This window comes from Lissotriton helveticus, chromosome 9 (assembly GCF_964261635.1).
Source record: "Lissotriton helveticus chromosome 9, aLisHel1.1, whole genome shotgun sequence".
NCBI classification, from domain to species: domain Eukaryota; kingdom Metazoa; phylum Chordata; class Amphibia; order Caudata; family Salamandridae; genus Lissotriton; species Lissotriton helveticus.
The window spans coordinates 815,773,945-815,793,742 of NC_136070.1; the positions used below are offsets into that span (position 1 = coordinate 815,773,945).

The following is a 19,798-nucleotide window of genomic DNA, read 5'->3' on the forward strand; positions in this document are numbered from 1 at the left end:
ACCTTGAAGGCCCTGACCAGGAGAGATTGGATCTTGACGCTCCAAATGCTGGTAGCGGCAAAACAGCTTATAGCCCTGCACTGGAAAAAACCGAAGCTCCTCCAATCGCGGCCTGGTTCGTGCGCCTGTGGCATGTTGTCACAATGGAGCTTTTCACAGCCCGGCTGCAGGTGCGTGATACCCGCTTGAAAGCTGTCTGGCAGCCCCATGTCAAATACCTCTGCGCGGTTGAACGTACGCGCCATGTGCCCACCAAACTTAGGACGCTACGCCTGTTTGAAGACGCTATTATCCCCCCTGACCCGAGCAGATTGCTTCTATAGCTGCCCCCTTACAACACGCCCCAATGCCGCTGACGCCGTGCTAGACTTTAGGCCCTCCTTGCCCCGCACACGCCGATCTTCCTTGCGCTTTCCTGTCCTTTCACCGCTCTCTCGCTCATTTCTCTTCGCCTGCTCTCTTCTCTTCTGTCTCTGTTACTTTCTGGGCCCTGGGCCCTACTGGGTTGATTGTTGAACCTGGGCCTGTTGCCCGTTTGTCACACAGGTAGGCCTTCTGGGCCTTGCCACTCCACAGGCCTAGCTGACACCACACTCTGCAATATGAACGCGGCTAGCCCCTCAGGGGTTGTAGGCGCAACGCTGTGTATGATCTAACTTTCCCCTTGCATATGTTGCCATCTGACATACCATCCAATCACGCGGTTGGCCCTTGATAGGGTTGTAGGCTTATCGCTGTGTATATCATGACCCTGTGGAGTGTGCTCTTTGATGGAAAATAAAAAAGATTTGAAACAAAAATGTACTACAGTTACTTGTCCTCTGTAGTTTGCACTACAACAATACTATTCTTTGAAGAAATGCCAAAATACATTTAGCTTCATTGAAAGCTTCCATTTATGCTTCTGCATGACTGGTATGAGGAAGTAAAAAGTTTGCCCGCAAGATATTTGTACCTAAATATATTCAATGGCTTCCCTTTGAGGGAAAATAACACCTAACAAGAGGTTCAGGTACAACAATTAATTAACAATTACAAATCCATAAGAAAAGTGATTCGTAAAAAAATAAAAAAAAGGGGGGGAGAAGAAAAAGAAGCCTATATTTCCAAACTAGTTACAAAGAAATTTTTTTTTTTTTTTTTTTTTTTGGTGCAAAACATTTATTGAGCACTGTCAGGAGTACAAAGCGTCTTGCCAACAACCCGGAGGCCGGCCGCTATCAATGCACATATAAAGAGCAAGGACTGACAATGGTACATGGGTGTGAATATAATCGCGACATTCAATAGCATCCAAATGACAAGTGCAGCTTCTATACTACAAAGAAATTTCTTTCCTTTAATTTATTAAACATACAAATTCAATTAAAACAAGCTCCAAGTAAAACAAACGCTCACAGAAAGTGTTGGCAAAACAAAAACAACCAATTCAGATTACCAAACACGTGGCTAACATACAGACATTACATGTACAAAAAGAACAACATACAGCAATACTCCACTCAACAGTGTGTTGAGTTGCAAATACTAATTTATTCCTCGACTTTTTGCTATGAGGATATCTGACTTATTTAATAAATTTTAACTGTATCGCACCTGCCGTCCAAATTTTGAATGATCGGCTTTTATGCTGTCATTGAAAACGCTCAAGTCATTGTCTGTTCTGATGATGACCGCATAGTTAACCAGCGGTCGAAACGCCGTCGACGCACTCTGTGGCCATAATTTGTGAAGGACACATTATATTTGTCTATGTTGTTCTTTTTGTACATGTAATGTCTGTATGTTAGCCACGTGTTTGGTAATCTGAATTGGTTGTTTTTGTTTTGCCAACACTTTCTGTGAGCGTTTGTTTTACTTGGAGCTTGTTTTAATTGAATTTGTATGTTTAATAAATTAAAGGAAAGAAATTTCTTTGTAACTAGTTTTTATTTTTTTACGAATCACTTTTCTTATGGATTTGTAATTGTTAATTAATTGTTGTACTTGAACCTCTTGTTAGGTGATATTATCAATCGTCCCTGGTTCAGGGGTTTTGGACAGCCTCTGTTGTTGTTAATGATCCCTTTGAGGGAAGTTACGGATACCTGCTTCATTCACACAAGATTCCACATTGAAACACCACACTACCTTGCCTAGCAAAAACATGATTGGGTGGTTCACTGTACCTCCAAAGTACAGAGACTCTTCTACTTTTGACTGTGATCTTCAATAAGTAATACACTTTTAATCAGTCTTTTTAAAGCTGTGCCCAAAGACCTGGAGCTTGGTTCCTCCTGCTAGCTGCTTTCTCCTCCATCTCGCTGTTCAAAAGACACCTGAAAATCATTCTCAACAACCATGACAGCACATTCCCCGCTTTAAACGTCACTCCATCTCTTGTTCTTTGCGATAATCCTTGAACTCTTGGCTCACTATAGGCGCTTGAAACAAACTATATTTATCTTTGCTATTTCATTAGTTATCTCATCTGCAAGCTTTTCTGGTTATCCATTCTGTCGTAAGTTTTCTGATTCTGTATTGACTGATTCCTATCTTAGGAAGTCACTTGTCTTGTGTACATTTTCTATGTCTTGTAAATTTCTTGCCTGTTACTCGTGTTTAATTAAGCCTTGCTTACAGTTAATGGACTTTAGGTCAGCCCCTTCCTTATGATTGGATATCTTTCTTGTCTATCTCACTTCCCTGTTACTGATTCAATAGCTTTCCTCCCTATTCTTGTTTTTGGCACATTCAAGCATTTGGTCTCACCATTCTTTCAGTGGCTGGTATGTGCTGTTATCTGTTGGTGTACTGCACTACTGGTGTAAGCAAACGCAACACAGAGATTATTGGACAAGAAACGTTTTCAAAGCTTTACAAAATCTTAGAAGATTTGGTTCCAACCGGATCGCAAGAAGGAGACTGGTCCATGCCTGGACAGTAATCACTGAGAGCACAAGACCTCCAAGACAGGCCTTGCCAAACTTGGGAACAGCTACCAAATTCAAAGAAATGGAACAGGCTGATATTGTGAGTTATGTTCTGCAAATCTGGCAAACGCAATAAGATTACTCCAGTATAGGAACTTTCATAGATTGACATGCTGGAATCATTCCCTGTTGTCGTGATGGGAGTCCCCTGTCCTATATAATAGTAGTAAAATGATATCTATAAAGGAAGAAGGCCCTAAGCCTTTTACTTTTGTAGTCTGTTATAGTCACTTTAAAAAAGAGACCAAACTTACTTTTCAGCCAATCAGGATGCAACACTCCTGAGAGAAGCTTCAGTGCCTCAGATTTTCTACTGCACGTCGCGCCAGGGAGTCTCCTCTGTCTCTTAAGATACTAGCCCTTAATCTTTTTTTCTTGACCACAGCAAAAGTTTTCATGTTTATTTTCCTCAGATGAAAGACCATGTCTGACAAGGAGAAGAAAAGTCTCTTCTGACCCTGTCATTTATGTGGCAAGAAAAGATTACATTCTGAAGACCATCACCAAGATTGTATTTACTGTTTCTGTCCGGATCACCACTGCAAAAGATTGTAAGGTATGTCATACCTTTTCTTCAAAAACTTTAAAGGACAGAGAGGGCAAGCCTCGACGACGAAGAAATATGCAGCAATATCGTTGATGAAGATAGCGACATCGGTCTCTTTGCTGATTACATCATCCTCCGTCCCACCATGGCATCATCGTCGACGACATCAACAGTGCCAATTTGGTCTTTTCCGTCAACACTAATCTCAGGGCCGAATACCACAATGGATCGCACACCGCTAGCCTCTCCTCCGGATCGCCCCTAAGCACTCTGGTATTTGAAGTGCGTGTAGTTTGAAGAGTAGAAACAAAGTTTGTAAGTGGTTCACCAAAGTTGGTGCGAGTAGGTACTCGTTGTCCCCAAGATCTCTAGACCCGAGACATGGCCCGAGTTTCGGGATAGTTTCCCTCATCAGTAGAGAAGTATTTGGGGTGGATGAGAAGGCCGCCAAGTATCCGTCACAGGCCCTGATGTCTCTCCGGCGCGCAGGTGCGTCTCCAGGAGCTCGTCAGCTCAGGGCTCATGGGAGCGCTATAAGTAGAATACCACAATGGATTGCACACCGCTAGCCTCTCCTGCGGATCGCCCCTAAGCACTCTGGTATTTGAAGTGCGTGTAGTTCGAAGAGTAGAAATAAACTTTGTAAGTGCTTCACCAAAGTTGGTGCGAGTAGGTACTCGTTGTCCCCAAGATCTCTAGACCCGAGACATGGCCCGGGTTTCGAGATAGTTTCCCTCATCAGTAGAGAAGTATTTGGGGTGGATGAGAAGGCCGCCAAGTATCCGTCACAGGCCCTGATGCCTCTCCGGCGCCCAGGTGCGTCTCCAGGAGCTCGTCAGCTCGGGGCTCATGGGAGCGCTATAAGTAGAATACCACAATGGATCGCACACCGCTAGCCTCTCCTCCGGATCGCCCCTAAGCACTCTGGTATTTGAAGTGCGTGTAGTTCGAAGAGTAGAACCAACGTTTGTAAGTGGTTCACCAAAGTTGGTGCGAGTAGGTACTCGTTGTCCCCAAGATCTCTAGACCCGAGACATGGCCCGGGTTTCGGGATAGTTTCCCTCATCAGTAGAGAAGTATTTGGGGTGGATGAGAAGGCCGCCAAGTATCCGCCACAGGCCCTAATGCCTCTCCGGTGCGCAGGTGCGTCTCCAGGAGCTCGTCAGCTCGGGGCTCATGGGAGCGCTATAAGTAGAATACCAAAATGGATCGCACACCGCTAGCCTCTCCTCCGGATCGCCCCTAAGCACTCTGGTATTTGAAGTGCGTGTAGTTCGAAGAGTAGAAACAAAGTTTGTAAGTGGTTCACCAAAGTTGGTGCGAGTAGGTACTCGTTGTCCCCAAGATCTCCAGACCCGAGACATGGCCCGGGTTTCGGGATAGTTTCCCTCATCAGTAGAGAAGTATTTGGGGTGGATGAGAAGGCTGCCAAGTATCCGTCACAGGCCCTGATGCCTCTCCGGCGCGCAGGTGCGTCTGCAGGAGCTCGTCAGCTTGGGGCTCATGGGAGCGCTATAAGTAGAATACCACAATGGATCGCACACCGCTAGCCTCTCCTCCGGATCGCCCCTAAGCACTCTGGTATTTGAAGTGCGTGTAGTTCGAAGAGTAGAAACAAAGTTTTTAAGTGGTTCACCAAAGTTGGTGCGAGTAGGTACTCGTTGTCCCCAAGATCTCTAGACCCGAGACATGGCCCGGGTTTCGGGATAGTTTCCCTCATCAGTAGAGAAGAATTTGGGGTGGATGAGAAGGCCGCCAAGTATCTGTCACAGGCCCTGATGCCTCTCCGGCGCGCAGGTGCGTCTCCAGGAGCTCGTCAGCTCGGGGCTCATGGGAGCGCTATAAGTAGAATACCACAATGGATCACACACCGCTAGCCTCTCCTCCGGATCGCCCCTAAGCACTCTGGTATTTGAAGTGCGTGTAGTTCGAAGAGTAGAAACAAAGTTTGTAAGTGGTTCACCAAAGTTGGTGCGAGTAGGTACTCGTTGTCCCCAAGATCTCTAGATCCGAGACATGGCCCGAGTTTCGGGATAGTTTCCCTCATCAGTAGAGAAGTATTTGGGGTGGATGAGAAGGCCGCCAAGTATCCGTCACAGGCCCTGATGTCTCTCCGGCGCGCAGGTGCGTCTCCAGGAGCTCGTCAGCTCAGGGCTCATGGGAGCGCTATAAGTAGAATACCACAATGGATTGCACACCGCTAGCCTCTCCTCCGGATCGCCCCTAAGCACTCTGGTATTTGAAGTGCGTGTAGTTCGAAGAGTAGAAATAAACTTTGTAAGTGGTTCACCAAAGTTGGTGCGAGTAGGTACTCGTTGTCCCCAAGATCTCTAGACCCGAGACATGGCCCGGGTTTCGAGATAGTTTCCCTCATCAGTAGAGAAGTATTTGGGGTGGATGAGAAGGCCGCCAAGTATCAGTCACAGGCCCTGATGCCTCTCCGGCGCGCAGGTGCGTCTCCAGGAGCTCGTCAGCTCGTGGCTCATGGGAGCGCTATAAGTAGAATACCAAAATGGATCGCACACCGCTAGCCTCTCCTCCGGATCGCCCCTAAGCACTCTGGTATTTGAAGTGCGTGTAGTTCGAAGAGTAGAAACAAAGTTTGTAAGTGGTTCACCAAAGTTGGTGCGAGTAGGTACTCGTTGTCCCCAAGATCTCTAGACCCGAGACATGGCCCGGGTTTCGGGATAGTTTCCCTCATCAGTAGAGAAGTATTTGGGGTGGATGAGAAGGCCGCCAAGTATCCGTCACAGGCCCTGATGCCTCTCTGGCGCGCAGGTGCGTCTCCAGGAGCTCGTCAGCTCGGGGCTCATGGGAGCGCTATAAGTAGAATACCACAATGGATCGCACACCGCTAGCCTCTCCTCCGGATCGCCCCTAAGCACTCTGGTATTTGAAGTGCGTGTAGTTCGAAGAGTAGAACCAACGTTTGAAAGTGGTTCACCAAAGTTGGTGCGAGTAGGTACTCGTTGTCCCCAAGATCTCTAGACCCGAGACATGGCCCGGGTTTCGGGATAGTTTCCCTCATCAGTAGAGAAGTATTTGGGGTGGATGAGAAGGCCGCCAAGTATCCGTCACAGGCCCTAATGCCTCGCCGGCTTGCAGGTGCGTCTCCAGGAGCTCGTCAGCTCGGGGCTCATGGGAGCGCTATAAGTAGAATACCAAAATGGATCGCACACCGCTAGCCTCTCCTCCGGATCGCCCCTAAGCACTCTGGTATTTGAAGTGCGTGTAGTTCGAAGAGTAGAAACAAAGTTTGTAAGTGGTTCACCAAAGTTGGTGCGAGTAGGTACTCGTTGTCCCCAAGATCTCCAGACCCGAGACATGGCCCGGGTTTCGGGATAGTTTCCCTCATCAGTAGAGAAGTATTTGGGGTGCATGAGAAGGCTGCCAAGTATCCGTCACAGGCCCTGATGCCTCTCCGGCGCGCAGGTGCGTCTCCAGGAGCTCGTCAGCTTGGGGCTCATGGGAGCGCTATAAGTAGAATACCACAATGGATCGCACACCGCTAGCCTCTCCTCCGGATCGCCCCTAAGCACTCTGGTATTTGAAGTGCGTGTAGTTCGAAGAGTAGAAACAAAGTTTTTAAGTGGTTCACCAAAGTTGGTGCGAGTAGGTACTCGTTGTCCCCAAGATCTCTAGACCCGAGACATGGCCCGGGTTTCGGGATAGTTTCCCTCATCAGTAGAGAAGAATTTTGGGTGGATGAGAAGGCCGCCAAGTATCTGTCACAGGCCCTGATGCCTCTCTGGCGCGCAGGTGCGTCTCCAGGAGCTCGTCAGCTCGGGGCTCATGGGGGCGCTATAAGTAGAATACCACAATGGATCGCACACCGCTAGCCTCTCCTCCGGATCGCCCCTAAGCACTCTGGTATTTGAAGTGCGTGTAGTTCGAAGAGTAGAAACAAAGTTTGTAAGTGGTTCACCAAAGTTGGTGCGAGAAGGTACTCGTTGTCCCCAAGATCTCTAGACCCGAGACATGGCCCGGGTTTCGGGATAGTTTCCCTCATCAGTAGAGAAGTATTTGGGGTGGATGAGAAGGCCGCCAAGTGTCCGTCACAGGCCCTGATGCCTCTCCGGCGCGCAGGTGCGTCTCCAGGAGCTCGTCAGCTCGGGGCTCATGGGAGTAGTAGAATACCACAATGGATCGCACACCGCTAGCCTCTCCTCCTAATCTCAGGGCCGACTATGGCTCCGCAGCCGATGGCTCAGTCAACGATAGCTCTGCTGCCAACGCCTCCACAGACGACTGAATCTTTAATGCTGTTGACACTCTCGTTAATGACCTCATCGATGACACCGTCGACAAAGGAAAAGAGGCTGGAACATAGAAAATCACAACTGGTAACCTCGGAGCACACCTCTCCTAGCAAAGCGACACCCTTTATACCTACTCACCTTTTGGAACAGGAAGGGGATTCTGATGAGGACAGTCACTTTTGAGTGGCAAACAGTCCATCCCATTTACATTTCAAATGCCAGGAAGAGGATGAATAGTATTATCAGTACTATGATCAACAGTATTATGCTACTCAGGAACAACCATTTTACAAGGACATAGTTTGTATGCCCAGTTCTTTTATCTCCGACTTGCAATCTATGCTGTCGGATTACAGGAAAAGGTTTCCACCTCCTACTTCAACGGCTATCCATCCATCTACAACTGCCAGGTCACACCCACTGCAACAATCTATCCCTTTACAAAGACGTATCTTTGCCTCTTCCAGAATCCAATACACCAGGAACTACCCTTCTTCACAGCCCAGATTCTTTGGATGACAAACAAAAGGAGGGCAAACTTCAAGAACCCGATTCAGAATGCTATAACTATATAGTCCCAAACCCATCGTCTTCTTCTCCCTTGGCGGCAGCCTCACCTCCAAAACATATTGGAGGCTTTCACAGTTTATTCAAGAGAGCAGCCAAACAAAAGATTTGTGCTTTCCATGCCTTCCAAACAAAAAGAGAGGTCTAAACGTAATGAGAAACCAGCTATAGTCAGGGCAATTCTTCCATGCCTTGATAAGAAAAATAAGGCCCCAGAGGATGCTGCGGCCTTTCTAACTGGTCGTCCCAAGCTGGATTCAGTAATCACTCAGGCAGCTCAAACCCAATTTCTGCTCCTCCTGACAAGGAGGGCAGACTTTTAGACAACATTGGGAAAATATATTTATCCTTGTGAGGTTTGACAGTGAGAGCAGCTAATTCCCTGGCTGTACTGGGCAGATATGATAGACAGTTATGGGTGGACATCGCCACATACATAGAAGAACTTCCTGAATAGGCCAAACTAGAAGCAAAAAAGGTTTTGCAGGAGGGACGAGAGGCATAAGCAGAAATTATTGACTGCGCCATGGATACTTCCACCACTGCATTACGCCTTCTTGCAGGTTCAGCAGTACTTAGAAGACAAGGCCGGCTTAAGGCTATTTCCTTTCGTCCTGAAATACAGAATAAGATCTTAGACCTCCCCTACTATGGGCAAGATTTATTTGGAGACATGTAGATGGGTCCCTACAGGCCATAATAAATTATATGGACACTGAAAAGTCACATTGAACACTGCAATTCGGAAAGGCTTCCTTTCTTGGACACAGGGAACGAGGTATGCTGGCATATAGGGTGGGATATCAACAATACAGATATCCATCCTACTACTTGGCTTCCCACCAGTATCGTCTGAAGTATACCCAAAGACAACCCGCTCAAGCAGTGTACAATGGACCAAAGAAAGAGCTGCCTGCTAAGGAACAGAAGCTAATCACCGCCAATGAGTGATCCCAGGCGCCGCTTCCCCAATCCTGTCACCTCTCAGACTTGGGGAAAGCTATCCAAATTCCTACATCATTGCAGGGACATAACATCCAATCACTGGGTCCTAGACCTTGTACATTTCCGCCACATCCTAGAATTCATCCAGATTCCTCCTCTCAACCCTCCACACTCATCTAGTCCCAGGCATCTACAGCAACTTCAATTAGAGGTAAGAAGCATGTTGCTGAAAAGGGCAATTGAGAAAGTCCCTTTGTCGCAACAAGAAACAGGCTTCTATTCCATTTCTTCCTAATTCGCAAGAAATGGAAGCAATGGCGGCCTATCCTTGACCGTTGAGATCTTAACATCTATCTTGGTAAGCAATCCTTCTGTATGATTACATTACAGGATATTCTCCTACATCACAACCACAGAGATTTTATGTCAACCCTTTGTCTCCAAGATGTGTATTTTCACAATTCCATCCATCCTTCCCACAGGAAATTCCTCAGGGTCTCGGTAGCCGACAGCCACTACCAATTTTGAGTCCTACCCTTTGGTCTAAAATCGTCCCCCAGGATTTTCACAAAGTGTCTAGCACCGGTAGCGGCATTCCTAAGAGACAAAAACACCATGTCTTTCCCTATTTGAATGACTGGCTGATCAAGGCTAATTCCCAACAGGATGCACAGAGATCTACAAAGTCTTGTATAACCCTCTTCAAGTATGGGTCACATGTTCAACTGGAAAAAATCAAGTCCACAACTCTAAAATGCCACCACCTCTTTTTTAGGTGCAAACCTGGACACAATAGCCAACATAGCCTGTCCCACCGTGGAAAGGCAGCTAAAGCTTATGCTATTAGCCAAAGCCATCCAGAGAAAAGAGTCTCTTTCTGTACGCCTTTACAAATCATTATTAGGGATGATGTCCTCATGCATTCTGCCAGTCCCATTCTGCAGACTAGGCCACAGGGAACTTTGAAGATCTCATCACCATAACTCCTGTTATGGTGAAAGCCATACCTGGGTGGACTCAGAAAAAATACCTCTCAATAGGCCTCCCTTTTCTTCCTCAACCATCTCTGCTGGTCATAACCACCAATTTTTCATTGGAAGGATGGGGTGCATATCTTCAAGACCTACAGGTCAGTGGGAAAGGCAACAAGACCATCGGAGTTCTCACATCAATCTCCTGGTGCTGAAGGCAGTTCGTCTAGCCGTGCAGGCTTTCCTCCCCAAGATACCAATTCACAGGTCCTCATAAGAACAGACAACACAACAACAATGCACTACCTACTCAAGCAGGGAGGTACCAGGTCTCAGCTCCTTTCACAAGAAGCACAGACCATTTGGAATTGGGCCATCCAGCATAGAGGTTCACCTACGATCAGTAGATGTTCCAGGAAAACAAAACCAGATAGCGGACACACTCAGCAGATTGAAATCAACTTGCCACGAGTGAAAGCTACATCAAGAAATGGTCGACCACATATTCTCCCAGTGGGGAACTCCAAATCTCAACCTTTTTGGGAACTCACAAAACTCCAAATGCAGATAATTCGCAAGCTGGCATCACCATCGGGGATAATGCAGGAATACATTGTTGATGGTATGGTACAGAATCTTTGCTTACGCAATCCAACCATTCCCCTGATCCCCAAGGTACTCACCAAGATAAAGATCAAGCAGTGCACATTGATTCTCATAGCCCTGACATGGCCTTGCCAGCACTGGTTTACAGAGCTTCTCCTACTTTCGGAGAGACCTCACATATCATTTACCATCTCTCCCTACCTCTTAACCATTAATTAGGGTCGTGTCATGCATCGCAACCCTTAATCTCTACACTTATCGGCATGGCTCCTGAGCACAATGAGTTTTCCCATCTGAACATTCCTCCAGATTGCGGGGACATACTTTCTATGGCCAGAGCTTTCAGCACTAACAGGACCAACTCTTACAGATGAAAGAGATTTTGTTTATGGTGCCAAAAGCAGAGAATTCAGCCTATTCTCTCTCTCACCAGAGCAGATATTACCTTACATGCTTCACTTTACAAGTTCAGGTTTTGCTCATGCCTCCATCGGAGTTCGCCTGGCGGCCCTTTCAAATTTTAGGCAATCTTTACTGTCATTTTAGACAATCTTATAACACAGTCTCATTATGGTCATCCACTAGTTGACTTACTGGTTGATCCTGGCCCTCTGCATTTAGTTGTGATAACACAGCCCTTACCCCTATCTCAGGTGCATCTGTCTGGACAATTAAAGTTATAGAGTAGTCAGGACTTTTCAGGATGGGAGCAGTGCACATGGTCATCAAATGCCTTTTGACAGCTTAGTGTCCACTGCACTTTATTTGGCATTTTCTTAGATCATTCAGGGGACTCACTATGGACCCATATCCCTTGACAAATCTTCTGTAATACCCAGTCAGGCCCAAGAAGGCTCTGACCTGAGTCTGGGTAGTGGGAGCAATCCACAATGGTCTGGATTTTGCTCTCCAATGGTTTGACATGGCCTTCACCTACCAGGTGGCCCAAGTACACATCCTTGCTCTGCCCTATCTGGCACTTGGTGGGCTTGATAGTGAGGCCTGCCTTTTGCATGGCCTCCAGAACATTTATGAGGTGGACCACGTGATCCTCCCAGGTGTATCTAAAGACAGCTATATCATCTAGGTATGCTGCACTATTGCGTTCCAGGTCTATGAGAACTTTGTTCACCAGCCTCTGAAATGTGGCAGGTGCATTTTGCAGACCAAAGGGCATTACAATAAATTGATCATTCCCACTAGGGGTTGACAAAGTTGTTTTTGGCTTGGCATCCTCAGCTAGTCTGATTTGCCAGGAGTCAGCAGCCAGGTCAAATGTATTCAGAAACCTGGCTGAGGCCAAAGTATCTGTAAGTTCATCTGCCCTTGGAATAGGATGCGGTACAAAAGGGGGTGGTGATGGAATAGGATGGACATCATTCCTAGTGACTGCAGTGAGGCCTCTGTAATCCACACAAAACCTCATCTCCATGTTTCCAACCTTGGTGTGAGGTTTTGGCACAAGGAGTACTGGACTAGCCCAGGGGCTATCTGAAGGCATAATGGCCCCCAATACTAGCATGTTTTGGACCGCTGTCGTGATGCAATCCCTGAAATGGTCAAGCTGTCTGTAGATTTTACTCTTGACAGGCACGCTGTCACCTGTGTTGATGTCAAGAGTACATATCAAACTAAAGAAGAGGCTTAGGCGCACAGCAATGTGAAATAAACACAAATTGTACAGGGCGGTTGATGTGGTGAAAAACAGATAAAGGTGCTCCAACAGGTGACGTAACTAGCCAGAATACGTCCAATAATTGTAGCAAAGTAGTGTGTTACGTGGTACGTAAACACAACCCTGTATGCGGGCACACTTGTGTAGCTCAGCGTGGCTGATTCAAAAGAAAGTTCAAATCCATAAGTTTGCAAAATTTGCGTATATTTAGTAAGTTCAGAAGTTCATTATACGGGGCGTTACATCACGCCATGTATTCAATTGAAAGTAATCCAATAACGTATGTTTCAAAGTATGCTCCGATGCATTTCGGACTCGTGTAGTCCTTTGTCAAGGAGCACTCTGGGAAGGATACAATAGCAGCATTTTAGATCAACGAGCAGCAGTAAGGTTATGCACATGCGGTGAAAATGTGACAAAAAAGTGAGTACATGCGGTTGAGAAAAGATATGGTTTCCTAATCATGCGATCATTGTGAACAATGTGAGTCCGTGATTCTAAAAACGTGTAATTGAGAAAACATGCGGGCATGATAATAAATCGGGGCGCTTTTAGGTGCATACAGAGAGTTAAATAAATTATTAGACCCAGTGATGGTCTGTGATGTTACCCTAATCAGAAGTGCGAGAATACGAAAAATGTGAAAAATTTAAAAGAAATGTAAAAAATTTAAACGTGGATAATCATGCAATGTGAAAGTATCTTACGCTTCCACCTCAGTGTACAGCTCACATCGGTGCTGCAAGGAACGATGAAACAGTCCATTAGCGGTTGTGAACAAGCAAAAAGCGCTTGGAAAAACGGTAAACTAAACCGACAAGCGGTCGTGGTGACTTACTGTGGAGGTTCAAAGAAGTGAACTACGTGTCTCGGACTTCGCGTAGGTACTGCGGAGTTCGAGGGGAAAGTGTTGGGTGGTAGAAATAAAGAAAAGACATCCCAGTGAAGGAAAAATCAAGCGGCCATCTTGTAATGGTAAAAGTGAAACATCGTGGGGTGTGTTGCAATGACATTACAATAACTTGTAAAAATGACAATAAACATGCAGAATGCGGGAGCAACGTAACAAGCAACCTGATCACAGGTAACAACTCAATTCAGTCCGATCATTAAGCCCGAAGGGCTTCAGAGATTGGAGTTTGTAAATCCACGATGTCTCGCGTTGTAGGAGGGTTTTGTTGTTGTCTCTGCCCTCACAGTGGGTGACCATTTCCAATACCAGGTACTTCAGCTGGGCTATACTGTGGTGCGCCTCGTTGAAATGTGTGGCCAAAATAGACTTGGTATTCTTGGTGCGAATATTTGATTTGTGTTCGTTAAGTCTGGTCTTTATTTTTCTGCTGGTTTTGCCAACATAGATCTTTCCACACGGGCATTTAAGTAAGTAAATCAGGTTGGCTGAGTCGCAGGTGGCATCTACTTTTAAGGGGATCGCAAATCCTTTCATCGGGTGATGGATAATATTGCCTCCAATTACATTGTTACAATTATTACAATGATGACAGGGTCGTGTGCCAGTGTGTTTCCTCGGTCTGTCAGTGGGTTTTGATAGAATTTCTCCAATGTTCATGGGTCGATTGTAAGCAAAGATCGGAGGATCCTTGAAGAGATCTCCGAAATCCGGTTCCGACGACAAAATTCGCCAGTGTCTTAGTATGATTTTTTTAAACATCTTACTCGCTGTGGAGAATTTAGAGACCAATGTCAATCTGGGATTCAAATCCTTTTTTTTGCTTTTCAAAGCTTCAGTTCTTGGGATGGTGAGTGCTCTGTCTTGTGCTTCTTTAACGATGTTTTCGGGGTAACCTCTGGTGGAAAACCTAGAGGCCATCGTTTGAATTTGAATGTCTCTTCTGTGTTCATCTGATACTATCCGGGTGACTCTCAGCATCTGGCTGAATGGAAGATGTCTTTTAAGGGAGTCTTGGTGGAAACTGCTATAAAGCAGAGTGTTGTTGCGATCTGTTTCCTTACGGTATAAATCCGTTTCGATACCGTCTGTTGTGATTCTTATGAGTACATCCAAGAATGTAATTTCTGTGGCTGAAATGTTCCAGGTGAACTCAATGCGGTCATCCATGGTATTCAGTGTGGATAAGGCTGATTCCAGGTGCTCTCTGGAATCGGTCCAGATGAAGAAAAGGTCATCTATATATCGTGCGTATAATTTAAGGTTGTCATTCCAATCCGCGTTCTTTTCAATGTGGTTGGCTTCAAAATTGCCCATGTAGATATTTGCGTATGTCGGCGCGGCGCAATTGCCCATGGCCATCCCAGACATTTGTAAATACCAGTGGTCCTCAAAACAAAAATAACTGTGATACAAGGTAAAAATCATGAGTTCTAAAATAAAGGCTTTCAACGGATCTGCAATGTCTGATTTTAGCGAACAAATCTTACTATGCACAGCTGATGTTAAGAGCCTATATACCTCCATTCCCCACGCTGGGGGAATTGAAGCCATTGAATCAGCCTTACTAAAATCAGACATTGCAGATGCGTTGAAAGCCTTTATTTTAGAACTCATGATTTTTACCTTGTATCACAGTTATTTTTGTTTTGAGGACCACTGGTATTTACAAATGTCTGGGATGGCCATGGGCAATTGCGCCGCGCCGACATACGCAAATATCTACATGGGCAATTTTGAAGCCAACCACATTGAAAAGAACGCGGATTGGAATGACAACCTTAAATTATACGCACGATATATAGATGACCTTTTCTTCATCTGGACCGATTCCAGAGAGCACCTGGAATCAGCCTTATCCACACTGAATACCATGGATGACCGCATTGAGTTCACCTGGAACATTTCAGCCACAGAAATTACATTCTTGGATGTACTCATAAGAATCACAACAGACGGTATCGAAACGGATTTATACCGTAAGGAAACAGATCGCAACAACACTCTGCTTTATAGCAGTTTCCACCAAGACTCCCTTAAAAGACATCTTCCATTCAGCCAGATGCTGAGAGTCACCCGGATAGTATCAGATGAACACAGAAGAGACATTCAAATTCAAACGATGGCCTCTAGGTTTTCCACCAGAGGTTACCCCGAAAACATCGTTAAAGAAGCACAAGACAGAGCACTCACCATCCCAAGAACTGAAGCTTTGAAAAGCAAAAAAAAGGATTTGAATCCCAGATTGACATTGGTCTCTAAATTCTCCACAGCGAGTAAGATGTTTAAAAAAATCATACTAAGACACTGGCGAATTTTGTCGTCGGAACCGGATTTCGGAGATCTCTTCAAGGATCCTCCGATCTTTGCTTACAATCGACCCATGAACATTGGAGAAATTCTATCAAAACCCACTGACAGACCGAGGAAACACACTGGCACACGACCCTGTCATCATTGTAATAATTGTAACAATGTAATTGGAGGCAATATTATCCATCACCCGATGAAAGGATTTGCGATCCCCTTAAAAGTAGATGCCACCTGCGACTCAGCCAACCTGATTTACTTACTTAAATGCCCGTGTGGAAAGATCTATGTTGGCAAAACCAGCAGAAAAATAAAGACCAGACTTAACGAACACAAATCAAATATTCGCACCAAGAATACCAAGTCTATTTTGGCCACACATTTCAACGAGGCGCACCACAGTATAGCCCAGCTGAAGTACCTGGTATTGGAAATGGTCACCCACTGTGAGGGCAGAGACAACAACAAAACCCTCCTACAACGCGAGACATCGTGGATTTACAAACTCCAATCTCTGAAGCCCTTCGGGCTTAATGATCGGACTGAATTGAGTTGTTACCTGTGATCAGGTTGCTTGTTACGTTGCTCCCGCATTCTGCATGTTTATTGTCATTTTTACAAGTTATTGTAATGTCATTGCAACACACCCCACGATGTTTCACTTTTACCATTACAAGATGGCCGCTTGATTTTTCCTTCACTGGGATGTCTTTTCTTTATTTCTACCACCCAACACTTTCCCCTCGAACTCCGCAGTACCTACGCGAAGTCCGAGACACGTAGTTCACTTCTTTGAACCTCCACAGTAAGTCACCACGACCGCTTGTTGGTTTAGTTTACCGTTTTTCCAAGCGCTTTTCGCTTGTTCACAACCGCTAATGGACTGTTTCATCGTTCCTTGCAGCACCGATGTGAGCTGTACACTGAGGTGGAAGCGTAAGATACTTTCACATTGCATGATTATCCACGTTTAAATTTTTTACATTTCTTTTACATTTTTCACATTTTTCGTATTCTCGCACTTCTGATTAGGGTAACATCACAGACCATCACTGGGTCTAATAATTTATTTAACTCTCTGTATGCACCTAAAAGCGCCCCGATTTATTATCATGCCCGCATGTTTTCTCAATTACACGTTTTTAGAATCACGGACTCACATTGTTCACAATGATCGCATGATTAGGAAACCATATCTTTTCTCAACCGCATGTACTCACTTTTTTGTCACATTTTCACCGCATGTGCATAACCTTACTGCCGCTCGTTGATCTAAAATGCTGCTATTGTATCCTTCCCAGAGTGCTCTTGACAAAGGACTACACGAGTCCGAAATGCATCGGAGCATACTTTGAAACATACGTTATTGGATTACTTTCAATTGAATACATGGCGTGATGTAACGCCCCGTATAATGAACTTCTGAACTTACTAAATATACGCAAATTTTGCAAACTTATGGATTTGAACTTTCTTTTGAATCAGCCACGCTGAGCTACACAAGTGTGCCCGCATACAGGGTTGTGTTTACGTACCACGTAACACACTACTTTGATGTCAAGAGTACACCAGATGGTCTGACTGGGTGTCAAGGAGAACATGTGTCTGTACTGATTGAATATGTGAAGAAACAAGGACCCCCTGATGTGGATCAAGCTCCTGGGTCAGGGTAAACAATATATCTAAAGTAACACACCCAGGCACACAAATTGGCTCCTGGCACAGTTCAAAAGGCAAAACACAACATAATTAGTAATGGTATACAACTGCTTTAGAGTATAAAGTGCATTTTAATTTCGTACAATTTGAACATTATTTGATAAAATCATTTACTCATTAATAAGATATTGATAAAACATCATTGCATCGTTGCATAAGCATACATAGATAAAAAAGAATTTGAACAAAAACAATATAAATAATGGATGGTTTCCTGTCAACGCGTTTCGACACGTAGACTGTGTCTTCATCAGGACTTTACCATCATGGTGCACCTGTCTGAGAAAGTTCAGATAGATTTTCCGGACTAGGACCCTGCAAGTTCTATGTTGTGTTTGGTGTAGATAGGTGACCGTCTTTTGGGCCTTAAGGGGTTTATCGATATATTTTCATGAGTGGTGATGTATTCTTATTGGATTAACCGATTCCCTTTTAGGATGTAGATGGAGTTTTATCCAATGGCGGTTTTCTTTCTATTTTGGACAGCACGGTTCGTTTTTTGTAGGTGGTTTGTTAATTTACCTATGGTGTGCAATCTTGGATCCTAACGGTCCTATGTTATACTTCCAGAGATGACAAATGGTTCTCAGAAAATTTCACTTCGTCGGTCAGAGGCGGGGAGACAGTCTCAAGGTAGACTGTTTATTTTACCGTCTGGTCTTACAGCCACATAAATGTTCTTTATATCAATGATAAGTGATTGTGCTGCCTCTCGTACAGATTGCATACAGCGTCTAGATCTTCTAAAAAGTAACCTCGTGATGTGGCCCGATCAGTCTCCCGTCTATCGATAGTGGGTGTTTGGGCTGCCTCTCGTGCGGACTGCATACAACGTCTCGGTCTTCTACACAAATCCCTGAAATGGTCAAGCTGTCTGTAGATTTTACTCTTGACAGGCACGCTGTCACCTGTGTTGATGTCAAGAGTACACCAGATGGTCTGACTGGGTGTCAAGGAGAACATGTGTCTGTACTGATTGAGGACTTGCCTACAATCAGCTTGCTTTTGGTCAGTGAGACTGCCTGCCAAGGCTACTCCATCCACTGACCCATCATCTGGGTTCTGAGAGAGTAGATCATGAAGAGGGTCACTCTCTTTCTCCTGTCCCTCATCAGGTGCCATGAGCAAGCCCATGTCAGCCCTGTCCTCAAAAGGTTTCAGGTGTTTCACATGAAGCACCCTATGGGGACTGCTTGGAGTACCTAGGTCTACCAAGTAGTTGACCTCGCCTTTTTGAGCAAGGATAGTGTGGGAGCGCTCCATTTGTCTTGGAGAGCTGCTGGGGCCACAGGCTCCAACATCCACACTTTCTGCCCTGGCTGATTAACTATTAGGACAGCCTTTTGGTCATGTCAAGCTTTTTGTAGTGGCCTCCAGGTTTTTCCTGGCCTTCTTCATGTACTCAGCCATGCGAGAACGCAGGCCAAGGACATAGTCCACAATGTCCTGTTTAGGAGGTTTGAGAGGTTGCTCCCAGCCTTAGTTCACTAGACACAATGGACCCCTAACTGGATGTCCAAACAGATGTTCAAATCGGCTGTAGCCAACCCCCTTCTGAGAAACCTCTCTGTAGGCAAAGAGCAGGCAGGGTAGCAGGACATCCCATTTTTGCCCAAGCTTTTCTGGGAGCCCCATAATCATACCATTTAGGGTCTTGTTGAATCTTTCAACAAGCCCATTGTACTGTGGATGGTAGAGTGTTGTAAACTTCTTTAGGGAATCCCACCCTGGAAAAGATACCCAGAATGGCCCTGGCCACTACATGAGCTGTAGTGGTTCTAAGGGGAATAGCTTCTGGGTACCTAGTGGCATAGTCCACCACCACTAGGATGTAACTGTACCCAGATGCTGTTGGAGGGTTCAAGGGACCAACAATATCACTCTGTACTCTTTCAAAGGGGACACCAACCTCTGGAAGTGGAATTAAGGGGACCCATGTGGTGCCTCCTTACTTACCACTGGCTTAGCAAGTGGCACAGAAGCAATACAACTCCTTGGTGTCTTCAGACATTTGGGGCCAGTTAAAGTGAGGGACAAGCCTGTCCCAAGTCTTGTTTTGCGCTAAGTGTCCTGCAAGAGGAATATCATGTGCTAGGGAGGGGGGGCGTGGCCGAGAGCCGAGCATGGCGGATGCTTCTTGAGTTAGCTCCGTCCTCTGCCCGGTAATACAAGCTGTATATCCTGTACCCCGGACGGCCCCTGCGTCCCACCCGGGTCCGATGACAAGTGAGGGACCCTAGAGCGCACAGTGAGAGCCTTGAGTCCGGCGAGATTTCACACGGGCAGTCGGAGCTCCCGAGGTGTATGAGGCCTACCG

General features: G+C 45.7%; 1 protein-coding gene across 4 annotated transcripts in view; it reads left to right on the plus strand.

Moving 5' to 3' along the window:
• MEIOSIN (meiosis initiator) overlaps positions 1-19,798 on the plus strand; it is a 2,162,440-nt gene that overhangs the window by 654,157 nt on the left and 1,488,485 nt on the right. The gene's annotated exons all lie outside the window — the stretch shown is intronic.